The sequence below is a fragment of the Vicia villosa genome, linkage group LG6 (genome assembly GCF_029867415.1).
Source record: "Vicia villosa cultivar HV-30 ecotype Madison, WI linkage group LG6, Vvil1.0, whole genome shotgun sequence".
In the NCBI taxonomy this organism is placed as follows: domain Eukaryota; kingdom Viridiplantae; phylum Streptophyta; class Magnoliopsida; order Fabales; family Fabaceae; genus Vicia; species Vicia villosa.
This window is the reverse complement of record NC_081185.1, coordinates 56093732-56099864: the sequence shown is the minus strand read 5'-3', so window position 1 is coordinate 56099864 and position 6133 is coordinate 56093732.

Here is a 6133-nt window from a genome sequence, read left to right as displayed (position 1 = left end):
TTCAATATTATATATTAATATATTCAAATTAATATTTATTTATTTAATATTTTATTTTAAATTTTTTTTTATATTCCATTAATTTATGTTATGTTAAATATTTAAATATTATTTTGAACAAATTAAAATTTATATTGTATTTAAAAATATGTGAAATTATTATTTAAAAATATTATAGAACATAAAACATATTATATCTAAAATAATATATTTTATGTAATAAATATTATAAAGTTTTTAATTTTTGTTATTATAAACAGATTAAAATAATGCATTCACAGTGTAAATTAGTTTTACATTATCATCCAATAAAATTATAACATTCAACTAGTAAGAGACTGTAGCAACCTGCCCTAAAAATTAAGCTTTAGAGTCGCCACCTATTCTACCAAGGCGAATAGGAAACCTTACGCAGTTAAGAGATCGGGGTAAGTTATTATAATCAGGTCGAGGGAAGGTGTTAGGCACCCTCAACCCTTTCCTAAGGTTTGTTCTAAGGTAAAGGTTTTATGGCTAAAATTTAGAGGTTTAATAGCTAATGAAGTGAAAAGGACAAAATTGAGATTTTAGGGAAGGGGACTCGCCTTGGTTATCCAAGTGCCTACGTATCTCCTTAGGGAGAATCAGAGCCAACGTAGTTCGGGCACAGGGTTGTACGCCTTAGAATTTGAATTGAATGTATTTGAAGTTGTTTTGAGGCTTTTTGAATGGCCTATCGTAGTTTCGAAAGTTGTGATTTGAAAGGCATTTTGAATTGCCTGATTGAAAAGGATGAAAATCCGTAGTTTGTGGTTTGATGTGTTTAAAGTATTTGGGCGTACAACCCTGATTTAATATGTCACCGTTAGATGCGATGACCAATAGATTTGGTCAGTATAGCTAACGGATTAAGGGGCATTGCTGGTTACTCAGATCGATAGATTGATCGTCGCGGGCAGCAAATTAAATGTATTTTAATTTATGTATTTTTTATCTCTCGTCTAATGCGACTAATAGCTTTAGTCGGGCCGAGGAGAGAATTAGTTAAGGGTCAATTAAATTATTTTATTGCTTTATTCAGATATTTGATCAGTACGACATAGAGAGTCGACTAATTCGAAGGCGGGATGAAATAGATATTCACTCGCCATTTATCCGTTAAAGGGAAAGTTAGAGTTTATTGTTTTTATTATCTTTATCTCTCGTCTACTGCGACTAATAGCTATGGGCAGTGGGATTGGGCAAACCCTAATAGTTATAACCTTTATAGGTTTTTTTTTGTGATTTAATAGTTTTTCTAATTGGATTAAATAACTTAAATTTCTAAGAGAGTATATTTTATGTTTTTCTTTATATCATTATTTTATAGGCAAAACTAAATAAATAATGAATACATTAGATCTAAAAAAAAATCTAGATGGGCTTAAGGCATAATCCACTAATTTAAATTAGTAATAGATGAAATAAAAAAATTGTAATATGATATGACCGAAATAAAAAGAAACCGATTCCTGTTACTGAACCACTAAATAGGGGTGTTCATGGGTCGGTTTGGGTTGAATTTAGCTAAAACCATAACCCAACCCATACATGGTACACTGGTTTGGGTGAAGAAAAATAACCACCCACAATATCATTGGGTTGGTTTGGGTAAAACCACAAATTTGTGGGTTGGATTGGGTTGGGTAATGGGTTACCCAATATTATTTTTCCTTATATAATTATTAATGATATGTTACATTTTTTCTTAATAAATAGTTTAACATATTACTACTGTTTTTTTAAACATCAAATGTCAAAATGTATAATAAAATTTATCATAAACATATATTTGTAAAAACCAAAGTTACATTACAGTAAAACCTAGAATTGCATAAAATACTTGCAATTTATTAGAATTAGCATCAAAATAATCAAAATGTGGCATCCTAAATAAGTTAAAATCATTACTTACTAAATAAAAGATGTTCAAAAAGTTGAAATTCAAGCATGCAAAATTAAAAACATCAAAATCATCACTTGTCAAATTACAAAAAAGAGAAAAAATATAGTCACTCAATAACCCATGGGTTTTGTGGGTTGGGTGTGGGTTTACCCATAACCCAATTATTTTGAATGGTTTTTCATTTTTGAAAACCGTATTCACCCAATAACCCAACGCAACCCACTTTTTTGGATCGGTTTGGGTGGGTTTTACTGGGTTTATTGGGTTTACCCAACCCATGAACACCCCTACCACTAAATATGGTCTTTGACTTTTCAAAACAAATTGGCTCCAATAGAAACCTGACATGTGGCATATGTAATCTCTTTTTAAATCATTAAAACAAATGTGTAGAAACACAAGCCATACGTTCAGCATCCAACGAAACACCCATCCCTTTCTCTTTTGTTCAACCAAAAAACAATCTCAGAATGAAAACCATAAAATTGCAAGGGCATAGAAACACATATCGGAACCGATTCACGCAGCCAGCAAAATCAGAGATGAAAAAAAGATTATCGATCATTCTTGGTATAAATAGCGGATCTGAAATTGACGCAATGTTGGTGTGAATTCGTCTCAGCTGCTGATGCGTTGCTGTATGCTGTTGGTGTGGCGTCGATTTGGAGCAAGCCTCGTCGCCGGAGCTTCGTCGGTGTTGCTGCTGAACCGTCAAGTATGATCTCTTGCGGTGCTCCGACGGATAATGGCTAAACAACCGCGGTTAACTCCGTTTCCGTTTTCGAATCCTTTTCCTTTCTTCCGATATGCCCTGCGAAACGAACCAAGACTTGAAATTGAATTAGTGATGTGTTAATTGGTTAGCATACTTGCTACAAACTTGTTAAGTTTTGAATATTGATGTTGTTTGAATGATTACTGCTATAGTTTCTTCCTAAAAGAGATCAAATCTGGGTTTTGCTTTGAGTTATTGTTTTTACAGGTTGCTTGAGTAAATCACCTAAATCACCCTACTGTGATGGAAAAGTTTCGGCATTAAAGCTTGTGGTAAATTAAAGTTTTTTTCGAGAATTTGAATGAGGATTCTACGGCGGTGTCTTTGATGTTAATGAAGAGTATGGTTTTGTTAATAATGGCTAACAAACTTGGTTTCTTTTACTGTATATAAAAAAAACGTGAATGAGGTGGAAAAAGATGTGAACTTGATAGGTTAGAATTAAAATTTTCGGTGGGTGGTTTTGAGGAATGAAAAAGTTGTTAGTGTGTAAGGGTTGTAAAAATAGGGTTCGTTGTTGTTCGTGGTTTTGACTTTGAAGCAAGGTTTTACTGTGATAGCCAGAAAAGGGTTAGAAAATCGGGTGAAAAGTTTGTGAAGCATAAGAATTGGTTTATGGGTTTGTACGTGGAGATTGTTAGTGTGGTAGAATAAGGGTTAGTGAATGGAGTTGGCCTCCCCTAATGTGTACAAAAATGTTCCATTTATATTAGTCAAATTAGGGTTTTCTAATCTAATGGGCCTATTGCCCAACTAATTAATTTAATAAAAATAATAAAAGGATAAAAATCCTAATAATACTAATATTAAAATTAATAGTAATGATTCTAATTATATTAATATTAAATAATAATATTAGTTAGTTAATGGAATTGCAATGGATAAAAACAGTTAATAAAATTACCATAATAACCATAAACAAAAAAATGTTAGTAAAAGCAATTATATTCAAAAACAATAGAACCCTTGTGGTAATTGGGCCCAATTGTTTAGATCCCAAAACACCTGTTAATTACTCCCTTGTTTTAACTCAACCTGATTTATAAGAGAGCGAGTTTGACAATAGAAATGTCAAACCCTATGGCTCTTAATTCTGAACCTTGATGGGTTAACGGACGTAGATTCGATCGGGCAAATTTTGGGGTATGACAGAGACCCGTGCTCACGCACGGGTAATAGAATTATGATATTGTGTAAATAACTATTAAAAAATGTAGTAATTTAAAATCTTCAAATAAATAATAATTATGAAATAAAAAAATAACAATAAAATATTTGTTAATATGATAACACATGAATGGGTCTTAATGTCCTAACACCTAGATAGTATAAAATATAAATGTAAAATTTTAGATATAAATGTAAAATTTGAAATGATTTACTTTAGTTAAAATGAACAGTAATCATATAGATTTAATTATATTAAATAATCATACACATAGAAAAAAAATTGTGAGATGGAGAAAAAAAACTATATTTAAAAATAAAGATTTTATCTTTTAAATTAAAATAATAATTGATTAAACTAAATTATATATTGTCTTGTTAGTGGCCCGTGAGATAAATACATATTTAATGTTGTTAAAATTAAAAAAAATACATTATACTATCATGCAATTGATATGGTATATTATTATTTAAATACAAATAAATTTGAAATGAATTACATAATTATTGAAGAATTATACAAAGAATTAATTTAAAATATATATTATGTTGATAGTGACCCGTAAAATACATCCTAATAACATGTAAATTTATTTAATATTTAATTTAAAAACATGTAAATTTAAAATGAATGATTTAATTATAAATGAATAATAATCATAAAAATTAAACTATATTAAATAACCATATAAAAAAAAGAAAATGTGAGTTAGAAAAAAAATTAAATTTAACAAATAAAAATATAAAATTTTAGATATAAATGTAAAGTTTTGAAAGACACCTCTAAACTCTCTTTTATTGGTAAATTTTAACAATTAATTTTTAGATTAATAGTAAGAAATAATGGTTACTGTCAAAGTATTGAAAGTTCAAATAAACTAATTATTTATTTAACCAATTATCTAATCATTAAATTAGATTATATTTAAATGAAAATAATTATTTCAAAAAGAAGTGTTAATAATTGCATGATGGAAAAGAAAACTTTTAAAACTTTTAATTTTGTTGTTAATAATTTTAATTTTGTTACAATAAAACTTTTAAAACTTAAGTTGTAGTTAATTCGTAAATGGATTGCTAATAAAATTATTAATCATATTGGCAGGTTATTATAAACCTTACCTTAATGTATTAAACTAATAAATAAAATTAAAATTTGTGTAAAAACAATTTAAAATCTTAATAATTTAAGTATGAATATTTTTTTATTCAAGAGTATTTGTATGAAATAGTAAAAGATATTTTTTTAGATATAACAAAAATAAATATCTCAGTCTTTGACCAGTCATACAAATTAAAACTATACACTAATTATCAAAGACAACATACAAAAGTAAATCTTTTTAAACTAAATTTATGAATCATAGAAGTGGTAGCAGCAGAAAATAAAATTTATGAATCATAGAATTAACAATAAATTTGATCTCTGACCAGAGCTGTTTACTCAACAGCTCCAATATCTCTGATAAGCTAATGATCAAAGATTTGTCCTGTAGGCAAAAATTAAAGATAGAATTAGTTCACATAATTAAATAGCTCTCATTCGTTTAATTGATGGTAATTGGTAAAGATAGAATTAATCACATAATTAATAATAAATACATAAAATAAAAAGGTTACAACATTAGCAGTTTAAGATATTAGACCATAAATGCAAACCGTTATTTAATAAAATGATGATGGTAGTAGAATTCTAATCGTAACAATCATATTTTAAGTTAATAGCAGAGAAAAAAACCATGTCACCTTGAATACATTGAGAAAGGTTGTCAGTATCATATAGGGTAATAAATCAAGACTAATTAACTAAAGTTTGTGATGGTTCATAGAATAGAAGCAAACTTGCATATCATAGGGTAATAAATCAAGACTAATTAACTAAAGTTTATGAGAAATTAAATTAGGCCTAATGTATAGCAGTACCACCTTGTAACTAAATATCTAACATAGTTAGAAACATTTATATGCTAGTCCAAACATTTATCTAACACAGTACCACCTTGTAACTCTCCACTCTACTGCCAAGGCCCTATACTAGTCCAAAACTGGAAATCTTTGATAAGCCTCCTCCCACCAATGTAAAACTGCTCACTACTCTAGCAGCAAAGTTTGCTCCCTGAAATACAATTAGTTTAAAATGTAACTGATGTGCTCAACAATTGAATAAGACATACTTGACACATCTTCTAAGAAAAAATAAAAGTCCAATAACAAAATTGCTTACCTCCCTGAATTTGTGTTTGTTATATTGTGCTGATATTACATTT